Below are 14570 nucleotides of genomic sequence, written 5' to 3' on the forward strand. Positions count from 1 at the left end.
GTGCTTTATGCCCATACAAAAGCGGCGAGAAACATCGGCCTTAATTGTTCTTAGAAGGCTCTCTTTAAGCATGAATAATTTGAACACTAACAAGCAATTGCAAACATTATTTTCACAATATTTTATTGCCGCGATAAGAACAGCTTGGTTTTCGACGTCTTGATTGCCTCGGGAAAAAAATAGTCTGTTTCCCTTCTAGCATTCGTACAGCATGCTTCCTGGTATGCTTTTCAAGCACAGTTTCCGCTGGGTATTGTGCACTAATTTCCCTCGTGCCTTCAAGTATGAATTTCGGGTGGAATGAGCTACTTGTACAACGTTGTCACATCAGGTCGCGAGAAGATGATACCGAATTAACTCTCATAATCATCATCATCATCATCATATCTACGCCCATTGCAGGGCAGAGGCCTCTCCCATTAATCTCCAATTACCCCGGTTTTGCGCTAACTGCCACCAATTTACCCCCGCAAACTTCTTGATCTCATCTGCCCATCTAACTTTCTGCCGGCCCTGCCACGCTTGCCTTCTCTAGGGATCCACTCTGTTACCCTTAATGGCCGACGGTTATCTTGCCTTCGCATTACATGCCCTGCCCACGTCCATTTCTTCTTCTTAATTTCTACTAATATGTCCTTAACACACGTTGTTCCCTGACCCACTCCGCTCTCTATATAGAATTAACTCTATATTGAGCCAAACCAAATAAAGAATAATTTCATGCCATCGCCAACGCAGAACTGACGCCCGCCCACAAAATAGTCATCCAACACGAGGAAGTGTGTTTTTTTACGCGATAGTACCCTGATACATTGCGTAGACACGTATACTTTAGAGTTATCAAATTTCATGGCTGAAAAATTCTGCGCATAAAACGGGGACTTGGAGATGGAGACACAAGAGATGACTTTTCTTTGTGAACGCTTGGGACAAAAATTGTACAGAAATTATGAGAATTCTTTTCTTATGCGTAAGCGTTTCGGGGCCGCTTCTTTTCATTCTGAGTATTTTTAGAGACGGATTTGTATATAAGGAGCTAAATTAGGCAACATTTGGGCTATAATGGGTGATTTATTACTTATTTTGTTACTGTTGCGTGGACGATGGATGGTCCATTCCGGAAAAATTTAGCGCAAGCGATCCAAGGACAGAGAGCGACAGAATTACGGAGACCGACGGGACGCGCGCGGAGGGAAGTGTCGCGTAGCTGAGCGGGCAGGGTTACCAGTGCTGGATTAAGGTGGGGGCTATGGGGGCTGCAGCCCCGGGCCCCACAGCTTCCAGGGGCCCCCTGCATCCGCGCCCTGCTCGACTATTTGTAAAAAGAAATGTCGGTGAGCATGTTTCGTTGAGGGGCTCGGTTTAGATCCCGGCCATAGGATATAAATCCGACGGCCGGGGCCTCAATCTCAACTCCACACAGATGCTGACTAATCCGTGACGGGTAGGGACGAGCCGGCGCAGCCCCGAACCTTATGGTAGACGGCACTGGCATTAATTTTAATGTAATTGTTTTATTTTAAGTGCAATGCACTTCTTCAGCGACCCTGAACCTGCGTCCACCGGCGATGTCCGCGCACGTGGAGATGGGCGCGCACAGCCTGGCCGCTGACATGGCACATACCCACGTGGGGGATTGGCCAGGAATCTCCTCGTCTTCCTTGGCAACGGGGGGAGATGGGCGCGCGCTGCCTGGCCGCTGACATGGCACATACCCACGTGGGGGATTGGCCAAGAATCGGGCGTGAGAAGGGCTAATGCACCTGCTTAAAGGAGTACTGACACGAAATTTCAAAGCTGAGATCCGCTCTAGCAATCAAGTACAACGACAACACAAATAGGTGACTGTGAATAAATGCATCTTTCTTTCTTTGTAGTTGTGTGTGTGTGTGATCTCTCTTTCGCGAGCATTACCGAACCGCGCAAATTCAACTCGTGCATTCGCACTTTCACATTCTTCCCCTCGGGGAAATGCGGGGAATTTTTGCTCATACGTTTCTGAGAAAGCTTGCCGGACCAAAAAATATGAAGGAACCTCACGCTAATGTGTAAGGCTTGAAAGTAGCGAGGCTGAACGCAACCTTCACGACCATCACAACGGTTTAAGTCACGATCGGACTTAAACGAACGAACGGAACACGAGATCTTAAACTAGGCTATCAAAGGTGCAACGTTTACCTTATCACGTTTTTTTTATCAATCCTCGCCCCACAGCCAAAACCGAGTGAGTAAGCCGTTTGAATCAGGGGTAACTAATTCGCGGTCATAGCCGAGTGGGTACGACGACTAACTCCGTTGATCTACCAGACACAGGTCCGAATACTGCCGGTGCCGGTGATTTCTTTTATTTACACTGTTATTCTGAGTTTATTGAAATACCAGAATCAACGAATTGCTAAACAGCTTCGCTGTTTAATGCGTTGTACACAGCTTGAAGGTGTAAATGAACCCACCAAAAGAAGCCCCCAGCCCTGCTACGCTCTTTTCGGTTAAGGGCGTTTCGGTTCAGACTTTTTGTTACGCGGACGTTTCTGTGTGCGGATGTTTCGGCGCAAAAAGGGGTTCAGGCTTGAGCATAACGAACTCATTTCCGCTGAACGCTCGGTACTTTTTAAACCGAAGGCACATTCAATGTAATAATTGACAACTTGAGCACAGGCTTACTGGCTCAAAAATCTGCGTACACAGTATTTGGCAGAAATTTCAAAGTACAGCGCTTGACAAAGACGTTCATAGCTACCATAACCTTGCAAGTCAATGTAGTTGGTTTTGGAAGCGCATCAGTGCGATCTCGACGATTTTTTTTTCACTGCCTGGAGAATTGCCGTGTCCAAGACAGAAGCGCGGGTGGTCATCTCAAAATGTTACAGCAAGAAAAATGTGTTTATCGTGATGTTTCTCTTGCTCTAAGGTTATGACCATACACTGCTCTCTGAAAACTGTTTTTAATTAAAAACTGCTTACGCTATACTATCTGCAAGAAGAATTGAAATCTTTAGCCATCATGTCGATTGTAAGGGAACTGCTGAAAGATATTTCTTTTGATGAGCCAATATGTGAATTTGCGATTGCGAAAAGCTATAACGGGTTGTTTTAATTTTTTTACTTGTTCATGTTTTATCTTAGTGCTAGATTGTCTCATTTTTTTTACCAATGTACAGTGTGAAGGAAGTCGTTCTTTGTTCCCATTTTGTCACAAGTGATTGAGTCAGACGTGACTGCTTTTCTTAAATGTATTGAATGTAAAGGTTTATTTAGAATCGAAGTCAAAGTACATGATTCGTATGGCTATTTTGATGTCCAAAGGCTGTGACTCTACATGTGTTTTATTGAATTTTATGCGCCTATAACAAGGATTACAGTGTTTCTTTCGAAGAAAATGCTCTCCCGTTCTTTGGCCGGTCATGCGTGCAAATGCGGCATTTCGATTATTGTGAGTTTGTGATGGACTAGCGAATAAACCATACTGAAGTGCACATCAGGTTATAAACCTTTAGGTACTGACTACAGTGACGGGGCCCCGTCACTTTAAAATCTGCGCTACAGTGACGGGACCCCGTCACTTTAAAATCTGCACTAGAGTGACGGGGCCCCGTCACTTTAAAATTTACACTACAGTGACGGGGCCCCCTCAATATAACAAAATCAAAACCAGCCGATTAGCCACCGTTCCTCGTTGTGGGATTTGGTGCAGTGGTTCAGCCGCTGACCACGGACGTTGTAGTCCGTGGTTCGATTCTCGCGTCGTGTTTTTTTATTTTTTTTTTGTTTTGTATGTGTGTGTGTGTGTGTGGCCGTGTGGTTAGCGTTTTGTAACAGCAAATAAATTTTCACGCGGTGAGAGCAGTCGGTCTTGGTTTTTTACTCAAGCGGCCGAACCGCTCCCGCTCACTGGAGCCAAGGCCGACGTAGCCATTGCTAGTTACGCCCGATCTCCTGTAATTATTACCAGTGATTAATAATTAACAGTGACTCTGGCTAGTCAGTGAGCGGAAGCGGTTTGGCCGGTTAGGTAAAAATCAAGACCGACTGCTCTCGCTGAAATATTGTGAAGCGGGCGTCGGGTGGCGGCTTGGAGATCCGTTCGGATAGAGCTAGAGTTAGTCGGACCATCTGTAATTAATAATAATGATTAATAATTATCAGTGATTCTGGCTAGTCAGTGAGCGGTAGCGGTTTGGCCGGTTGGGTAAAAATCAAGAGAGACTGCTCTCAACGCGAGTTTCGTTTCCTCTGGACGGAACTTTTGGTGGCCCCGTCACTGCAGTGCAGATTTTAAAGCGACGGGCCCCGTCACTGTAGTCAGTACCATAGGTCGGCAAAACAGAAAGAACTCACTCAAACTCAATCACAATTTTTTTTCATTCACGCTGTACTCAATCAAACTCAGACTCAAAAAGTTCGTCTGATCACAAAATCACTCGTACTCACTCATCAAATACCCATTTGTAATCGTACTCACTTGTACTCAAACTCATTTGTCCTCACGAGTATTCGTACTCAATCTGTACTCATGAGTACTGAATCTGTACTCATGAGTACTCACTCTGTACTCATGAGTACTCACTCTGTACTCATGAGTACTCAATCTGTACTCATATGAGTACTCAATGAGTACTACTGCTCATGAGTACTACTCATGAGTACTACTCATTCTGCACTCGTGAGTACTACTCATTCTTCACTCATGAGTACTCAATCTGTACTCATGAGTACTCAATTTGTATTACTCACGAATAATCAACTTATCTGCACTGTTAGCTAGGTCGTAGCTCGAATGAAAGACTAAGTAGAAAAAATAAATTGTTTAATTGGTTAGAAAAACACAGGTTACATATAAATCAGGACAGAGGAGGAAAACGTCTGACGCGGTGCACTGTCGTTGGGCGACTTACTGCGCGAAGGCAAGTACGTGTGAGAAAGCGAAACGGAACGTAAGCACTTGCGTTGCGTCTGGCGTCTCCTCTTGTTCTGAGGCCGGGTCGGGATGAGGGGAGCTCGGGGCTTGTCGGTGCGGCCGTGCCCGTAAACTGCGTTTTTCTTCGTGTCTTCGGGTGGCAGCTTTTGTCGTCCGTTTTCTTGCTTGCACTACTGTACTCAGTAGTGCATATACTCAAGAGTGCAAGCACTCGCAAAAACAGTATTCATGAGTATTGTACTCATGAGTGCTGTGTACTCATGAGTACTGTATACTCATGAGTACTGTGTACTCATGAGTACTGTGTACTCATGAGTACTCATACTCATGAGTACTCATACTCATGAATACTGTACTCATGAGTAGTGTACTGTGTACTCACTCGTCATCATACTCACTGTTTTTTTCTGGGTGTGTGATCACTCATCATCGTACTCACTCGTGAGTTTGAGTACAAATGAGTGTACTCACGAGTGAGTACGCCGACCTATGGTCAGTACCAAACCTTTGAATAATATTACGAAGAAAACTAGGAAATAAGTTTCCGGAAACCATTAAAATTATGTTTATTTTTTCACTGACCATTTAGCGTAACATGTGGTATTCGAAGATTTCAGCGTCTTAATCCAGTCATGATTATCGTCATCATAGTCATTAAGGCCCAAAGAATAACTCAATGGGCCCCAAAGAGGTACGTAGCCCCGGGCCCCGAAATTTCCTAATCCGACACTGAGCGTTACATTGCAGTCACATCGCTGCCGAACTCATTGCAGGAGTGTGAGTGATCCTGGTGCTTAAGGCGCTGAAACAACTGCTGGGCTCTGAGGCGCGCCGTAGGGGAGGGCTCCGGATAAATTTAGACCACCTGGGGATCTTTAACGTGCGCCGCAATCTCCAACACACGGGCGTTTTCGCTTTTCGCCTCCATTTTTTTTTTTCGTTTTTTGCCTCGGTTTTCGCATTTCGACGCCTTCTTGGAAACTGACGCGCGATACATTTTTGCTTTATATATTTCAGTGGGTGAGCTAAGCAAACCCCAGGTATATTTTGATAGAAGTATTTTCGCGAAAATCATTCAAATGTTACAGCGCACAGTAGCGGTCGATTTATATATTTCCCAAAGATACAAATTTTATTCTGGCTGTATTGCTAAATTATGGTGATGTGCTTTGGGCCAAAATGCACAGCATGGTCCCAACCTCTTTACCGCACACTTGTATCGCTTTCATTTTTTCTCCGTTCGTACGTTAGTGCGTGCGCGCGCGTGCGGGCGAACCATCTATTCACTTTTTTTTTGCATTTTCCCCCATCCCGGTAGCATGCACTTTTGCGATTTTTTGAAGGAAATACAAATACTTCTAGAACACAATGAATCTTGTCGTTGAGCTTGGCAATATTTTGTCGAAAAGCTGATAAGTTAATTGCCACCGCTGTTACCACTACACATCCCCTTTACTTCGTTTTTTTTTTCACTTTTTTCTGTATATTTTTGTGTTCTTCCTATTGGCCAAACTTCTATGCTCTTACATTTGCTCTTGCGTCTTGCATGTTTGGAGACTTCCATAAGTTGAAAAAAAAATGATTCACTTCACTGCGGAAGCAGGTGGTGAAAGATAATGCGATGACAGGTGTGTTCCAACACACCCAAACGCACGTGGGCACGCGCACGTTTCTTTGATCTACTCTTAGCTAATGAGAGGTCGTGAGGAGTTCGTCATATCCTCCATGCAGTGGGGAAAAGGGGAGGCGGTGGCGCCCTTCCCACGAAGAGAGCCACTATGACCACGCCTCGACGCGTTACTGTCTGTGCGCAACGCTGTCATCGTTTCCGCACACCTTCTGTCCCATGAGACAAAAAGTGGCACTCAGCAATTCGAGCCAAGCGTTTCTCTCTCCCAGGCAGAAGGCTCGAAAATTGCCGCCTGTGTGCCTGACTCGGTTGACGAGGCTAAGAGTTATGATGGGGCGTGAATAAAGTTCGCACAAAGTTGGGCCATTTCTTACGGCCGCTATCAATACGCCGGCAAGTGGCGGGTCGTTTATAATCGAAAGATAATAGGAACCGCCCATGGCAGGTCGGTGCCCCGGTGCTCCCCGCGGCATTCAGGGAACACCGACACGAGGGGCAGAGCGCTAATGTGCGGTGGATGTCAGGAGGGGGAAATTTGCCAGGCATGCACACAGGGCCATCTACGAAGTGGTCGATGAAACGCTGCGATTCTCTTTTAGTCCGCTCTGGGGCGCCACTGGCCTTAGCGCCAGCACTCTTTCTTCCTTTAACGGCAAGCGCAGGGTCGACTGTGGTCGACAACGACGCCGCCTAATTTACTGATCTTAAGTGAGATGGCAGCACAATGAGGTAACCCGGCAATCCAGGGTCCCCATTTGTCATCCCTATAATCCAAAGGTTGCTTGCGTAGAATACAGGACGTTCTAGAAGCGGGACCTGGTCCGACATGCGGGCGAAGTTAATTAGAAACCTCTTTATCGGCCAATTCGAAGAGCTGCTTGTTATTTTGCGTTTTGTCAAAGCAAAATATAACGCTGAAACAAATTAGCGAACGGTTCTGTAAACATTTGTACAATTTTTCCAAAGTAACTAGGTTTCGAGAAAATGACGAAACCATAGTAGGGACGGCCGTGGGGGCAGACATCAGCTTGCGCCAACTCGTGAAAAACAATAAAGGAAGCTGCGGCAAAAGTGTGAATAGGAGAACTTCTCGAGCTGACTATGCATCAATTATATTCCCTTAGTACGCTCCCCATTGTACTCCCTTCATTAGGCCGGGTGGCCCATGCAGCCATGGCGTATCCGCAGATAGGGAGATGGATGGTGTAAGAAATGTGGCACACATTTCACATTTTACGTGAGCTGGTTTTGCTTGAAAGCAGGGGGTAGAAAGGAGAAACGGGGGGTCCGTGTCAGAGCACCCCCCGAAATATTCTGAGCGGTACATTCCCCCTCTGTATCCCCCTCATTTCACCCTTTTTTTTCGTTCACGCTGTTCAAAATGCAAAAACAAAAATTAGAAAATTGTATAATAAAATGAAAATTGAATTACGTTCGCGCACTGGCTTTTCGTTTAGGCTTTTTTTGATAGCGGCGTATAACACCCCCTCCCCCCAAATATATATATATATATATATATATATATATATATATATATATATATATATATATATATATATATATATATATGTATATATATATATATATATATATATATATATATATATACATATATATATATATATATATATATATATATATATATATATATATATATATATATATATTTCTGTCTTTGCCACTGCTTGAAGGATTCACAAACCTCCTTCGTTATGGTTCCGGCTCTGTTCGTGGAAAGAGCGAAGAGTGGGACTATTTGGACAAATAGCATCCATCAAAAGCAGGAACACTGTTGAAAAAACCTTTGGAAGAAGCACACTACCGAATCCGCTTTCATCCAGTTGGCTGCCACCGGCGAACGCAGGCCCTATACGCCTTGCTATCGTTTTGAATTTTTCGGGGTTTGTATGTCAAAACAAGGCTTAAATATTGTGTCATATTACAGGAAAAAGAGGCTTGCATGACGCTTGCACTTTGGCTAGCCTGCACCGGCTTGTATATCATCAACAGTGGCATCGACAATGGGATTGTAGACGTAGTAAATGCATACCCCCCCCCCCCTACGCCTCTCAACACTCATTCCTCTTCCTTCTCGATAAAAGTACTGCCGTCATTCCAATAGCACGGATTTGAGTTAAAACACAGTTCTAAGAAGAACCTTCCCACTGCGTATAAGCTGCATTATGATTCAGCCCGGAAGTTAATTATTTTAAGTTCATTTTTTTGCGGGATCTGTACTCATATTTTATGCAAGGAAAGTTCAGTCAAAAATTTGTAAATCAGCTTCAAATACTCCGTGCTCCCTAGAATATGAACCTTAAATACATGCAAAGTAAATGGTAATTTATCTCAAAATAAAGGCAGTGAAGACACAAGGGAACCCAATGACATTTTCATAAAAACAAAATACATCAGGAAACAAACAAAAACAAAGACACAGGCCCGTAGCCTGTGCGGGTGGGTTGTAGTGGCTCTACTACCCCCCTCTCCCTCCACCACCTCCAAAAATATTGGTCAAGGGCGATAGGGGTACGATTCTTCGACGGCACGGGTAAATCGACCTGACCGCGTCTGGGCGCAGAACGTCGTACTGTTTTCTATGTTATTAAACCTGATAAGTTTTAGAGAAACTGTTTCTCTAAGTGTTCTTTTCTGTATCTTCCATATATATATATATATATATATATATATATATTGTCACGAAGACAAAGACGAAGCAGTTGTCTTGAATGAGAAATACGTTTATTGGAGCGAACTTGTGCTCCCCTAACAACTCAAAAGAATACAGAGGCGGCGAAGCAGCGGTCAACACAGTGACTTGCACAGGCGAGTGTCGTCGAATCGAATGCCCCGGCGTCCGCACTGCAGGCTTTTTATCTTTCGGTGCGCGTGGTTCTCGAAACGTCGATTCGCATCGAGAACATAGTAGATCCAAGAAGATTATTCTGGGCTGTTCACGTTAGATCGGAATGCTCTCCCTATCACAACAGATAACACATGCGGCACAGAAAGAAAGAATGGAACACGCGCTTCCTTTGGCGCAGAGATAACGCAGACCGGCGCAGCCGGGCGGTAAAAGCAAAACACAAATAAACAAACCCAATGTATGGTTCGCGGCAATATATATATAGCGAATCAGTAAATGGGAAATGAGGGGCTCGGTGAAATAAGACAGAAAATAAGGGTTGGCAGTCAAAAAAACCTCGGAAAGCAAAGGGGAGGTTGTGGTAGGTCATAGAAACAGATGAATTTTTTGAGTCAGAAAGAAATTGGTGAAAAAATGCCCGCCGGGTGGGATCCGAACCCACGACCTCCAGAATACCGGTATGGTGCGATCATATATATATATATAGCAGAATAGGAAATGAGGGGCTCGTAGAAATAACACAGAAATAAGGGTTGGCAGTCAAGAAAACCTCGGAAAGCAAAGGGGAGGCTGTGGTAGGTCATTGAAACAGATAAAAAATTTGGAAGAAAGAAAGAAAGCGGAGAAAAAATGCCCGCCAGGTGGGATATATATATATATATATATATATATATATACAGAAAGATAGGGCAGCAGTCTACAACGCCAAAGGAGGCATAGGGGTGTGGTTAGGCTGTTTTCTATTTCACTACGATTAATGAAGTAAACATTTTTTTTAATATACAGAAGAAAGAAAGAAAGAAAAACACGTGCCCAGAGTGGGGACCGAACCCACGCCTTTCGATTACATGTCGAATGCCTTACCAATTTGGCTATCTGGGCGACTGTGTTCTCCTTCACTTTCTAGGCTATTTATATTTACTAGAAGTGTATCTGACGCTTGAGGGTGGTAACCAGCGCCGCTCTGACTGCACGGGGAGAAGGGGACCTTCTTTTCAACCCCCGGGGCGTGACTCGAGCGTCTACAGCCTGTCATGAGCGGGTAACTGGCGGGAAGCCCTCATGCTACCTAGGCATCAAGGCTGCCAGAACCGAGACCCTCGCTAGGCTTTCGCAGAATAATATAGTAAGGGGGCTTCCCGCATAAGAGGGCTTCCCGCCAGTTACCCGCTCATGACAGGCTGTAGACGCTCGAGTCACGCCCCGGGGGTTGAAAAGAAGGTCCCCTTCTCCCCGTGCAGTCAGAGCGGCGCTGGCTACCACCCTCAAGCGTCAGATACACTTCTAGTAAATATAAATAGCCTAGAAAGTGAAGGAGAACACAGTCGCCCAGATAGCCGAATTGGTAAGGCATTCGACATGTAATCGAAAGGCGTGGGTTCGGTCCCCACTCTGGGCACGTGTTTTTCTTTCTTTCTTTCTTCTGTATATTAAAAAAAATGTTTACTTCATTAATCGTAGTGAAATAGAAAACAGCCTAACCACACCCCTATGCCTCCTTTGGCGTTGTAGACTGCTGCCCTATCTTTCTGTATGTCCTCAACGAGCCCCTCATTTCCTTACTATATTATTCTGCGAAAGCCTAGCGAGGGTCTCGGTTCTGGCAGCCTTGATGCCTAGGTAGCATAAGAGGGCTTCCCGCCAGTTACCCGCTCATGACAGGCTGTAGACGCTCGAGTCACGCCCCGGGGGTTGAAAAGAAGGTCCCCTTCTCCCCGTGCAGTCAGAGCGGCGCTGGCTACCACCCTCAAGCGTCAGATACACTTCTAGTAAATATAAATAGCCTAGAAAGTGAAGGAGAACACAGTCGCCCAGATAGCCGAATTGGTAAGGCATTCGACATGTAATCGAAAGGCGTGGGTTCAGTCCCCACTCTGGGCACGTGTTTTTCTTTCTTTCTTTCTTCTGTATATTAAAAAAAATGTTTACTTCATTAATCGTAGTGAAATAGAAAACAGCCTAACCACACCCCTATGCCTCCTTTGGCGTTGTAGACTGCTGCCCTATCTTTCTGTATGTCCTCAACGAGCCCCTCATTTCCTTACTATATATATATATATATATATATATAGATAACCGCTGGTCGTTAAGGGTAACAGAGTGGATCCCTAGAGAAGGCAAGCGCTGCAGGGGGCGTAGACAGGCTGGTGATGATGATGATATATATATATATATATATAAATATATATATATATATATATATATATATATATATATATATATATATATATATATATATATATATATATATATATATATATATATATATATATATATACAGAAAGAAATGCCGGCAGTCTACAAGGCCAAAGAAGGCATAGGGGAATGGTTAGACAATTTTTATCGTTAGTGACGTTACATTATTTTTTTTATTTTTTTTTTATTAATACCTGAGAAAGAAAGAAAGAAAAACACGCGCCCAGAGTGGGGACCGAACCCACGCCTTTCGATTAGATCTCGAATGCCTTACCGATTCGGCTATCTGGGCGACTGTGTTCTCCTTCACTTTCAGGGGTGTTTATATTTACCACAACTGTATCTGACGCTCGAGGGTGGTAGCCAGCGCCACTCAGACTACACGGGGAGAAGGGGACCCTCTTTTCAACCCCCGGGGCGTGACTCAAACGTCTCCAGCCTGTCATGGGCTTATTTTGTACTCTGAAGAAAGGGAGTCCTCTCCCTGAAACGTCAGTAAACTTATTTTTATTTTCTAAGTCTTTCTCGTTTGTCTCTGTCTCTACTAACCTTATATATATATATATATATATATATATATATATATATATATTTATATATATATCAAGGTTGCAGTCGTCATTGCCAGTGCTATTCGGCTTTTTTCGAAATATATAATAGGGCCGAATGACGTGTGCTTGTCACGTTTCTTTGATTCATTGATAAATAAGCGAAAATATAAGTCGAGAAAAAATCCGCCGTTTTCCGGGAGCGGGACTCGAACCCACATCTCCGCATAACCGGTGCGGTGCGTTAACCAATTACGCTATCCCCACAGCGGCTTCTCTCTCGACTTTAAAGCGGGGGTTTATATTTACAAGAGCTCTGAGGCCGGTCAACTAGCGCCGCCCCTCGACTACCGCGGGAGACGTAGAACGTCTTCTTTCCCAGCGGCCGCCACGTAGAACGTGGTCGGAGGTCGGGGTTAGCAATTGGCATATCCGAACTGCTGGAGCCAGTGCCTCGTAATGCATGTAGCAGAACAGAGAGATACGGGACGAGGGACTCGGTAAAGATACATATCAAGGTTGCAGTCGTCATTGCCAGTGCTATTCGGCTTTTTTCGAAATATATAATAGGGCCGAATGACGTGTGCTTGTCACGTTTCTTTGATTCATTGATAAATAAGCGAAAATATAAGTCGAGAAAAAATCCGCCGTTTTCCGGGAGCGGGACTCGAACCCACATCTCCGCATAACCGGTGCGGTGCGTTAACCAATTACGCTATCCCCACAGCGGCTTCTCTCTCGACTTTAAAGCGGGGGTTTATATTTACAAGAGCTCTGAGGCCGGTCAACTAGCGCCGCCCCTCGACTACCGCGGGAGACGTAGAACGTCTTCTTTCCCAGCGGCCGCCACGTAGAACGTGGTCGGAGGTCGGGGTTAGCAATTGGCATATCCGAACTGCTGGAGCCAGTGCCTCGTAATGCATGTAGCAGAACAGAGAGATACGGGACGAGGGACTCGGTAAAGATACATATCAAGGTTGCAGTCGTCATTGCCAGTGCTATTCGGCTTTTTTCGAAATATATAATAGGGCCGAATGACGTGTGCTTGTCACGTTTCTTTGATTCATTGATAAATAAGCGAAAATATAAGTCGAGAAAAAATCCGCCGTTTTCCGGGAGCGGGGCTCGAACCCACATCTCCGCATAACCGGTGCGGTGCGTTAACCAATTACGCTATCCCCACAGCGGCTTCTCTCTCGACTTTAAAGCGGGGGTTTATATTTACAAGAGCTCTGAGGCCGGTCAACTAGCGCCGCCCCTCGACTACCGCGGGAGACGTAGAACGTCTTCTTTCCCAGCGGCCGCCACGTAGAACGTGGTCGGAGGTCGGGGTTAGCAATTGGCATATCCGAACTGCTGGAGCCAGTGCCTCGTAATGCATGTAGCAGAACAGAGAGATACGGGACGAGGGACTCGGTAAAGATACATATCAAGGTTGCAGTCGTCATTGCCAGTGCTATTCGGCTTTTTTCGAAATATATAATAGGGCCGAATGACGTGTGCTTGTCACGTTTCTTTGATTCATTGATAAATAAGCGAAAATATAAGTCGAGAAAAAAAATCCGCCGTTTTCCGGGAGCGGGACTCGAACCCACATCTCCGCATAACCGGTGCGGTGCGTTAACCAATTACGCTATCCCCACAGCGGCTTCTCTCTCGACTTTAAAGCGGGGGTTTATATTTACAAGAGCTCTGAGGCCGGTCAACTAGCGCCGCCCCTCGACTACCGCGGGAGACGTAGAACGTCTTCTTTCCCAGCGGCCGCCACGTAGAACGTGGTCGGAGGTCGGGGTTAGCAATTGGCATATCCGAACTGCTGGAGCCAGTGCCTCGTAATGCATGTAGCAGAACAGAGAGATACGGGACGAGGGACTCGGTAAAGATACATATCAAGGTTGCAGTCGTCATTGCCAGTGCTATTCGGCTTTTTTCGAAATATATAATAGGGCCGAATGACGTGTGCTTGTCACGTTTCTTTGATTCATTGATAAATAAGCGAAAATATAAGTCGAGAAAAAATCCGCCGTTTTCCGGGAGCGGGACTCGAACCCACATCTCCGCATAACCGGTGCGGTGCGTTAACCAATTACGCTATCCCCACAGCGGCTTCTCTCTCGACTTTAAAGCGGGGGTTTATATTTACAAGAGCTCTGAGGCCGGTCAACTAGCGCCGCCCCTCGACTACCGCGGGAGACGTAGAACGTCTTCTTTCCCAGCGGCCGCCACGTAGAACGTGGTCGGAGGTCGGGGTTAGCAATTGGCATATCCGAACTGCTGGAGCCAGTGCCTCGTAATGCATGTAGCAGAACAGAGAGATACGGGACGAGGGACTCGGTAAAGATACATATCAAGGTTGCAGTCGTCATTGCCAGTGCTATTCGGCTTTTTTCGAAATATATAATAGGGCCGAAT

The 14570-nt window shown here is 45.4% G+C and overlaps 2 non-coding genes across 2 annotated transcripts; both read left to right on the forward strand.

The window, feature by feature from the left end:
* Positions 1-10741: 10741 nt before the first annotated feature.
* On the forward strand, positions 10742-10813 carry Trnat-ugu (transfer RNA threonine (anticodon UGU)). The gene has a single exon. It is a non-coding gene; the product is annotated as a tRNA-Thr (tRNA).
* A 410-nt stretch (positions 10814-11223) lies between these two features.
* Trnat-ugu (transfer RNA threonine (anticodon UGU)) lies at positions 11224-11295 on the forward strand. Its single transcript has one exon. It is a non-coding gene; the product is annotated as a tRNA-Thr (tRNA).
* The last annotated feature ends 3275 nt before the right edge of the window (positions 11296-14570 follow it).

The sequence above is a fragment of the Haemaphysalis longicornis genome, unplaced genomic scaffold (genome assembly GCF_048455015.1).
Source record: "Haemaphysalis longicornis isolate Haplotype H1 unplaced genomic scaffold, Haemaphysalis longicornis Haplotype H1 scaffold_2, whole genome shotgun sequence".
Lineage (NCBI taxonomy): Eukaryota > Metazoa > Arthropoda > Arachnida > Ixodida > Ixodidae > Haemaphysalis > Haemaphysalis longicornis.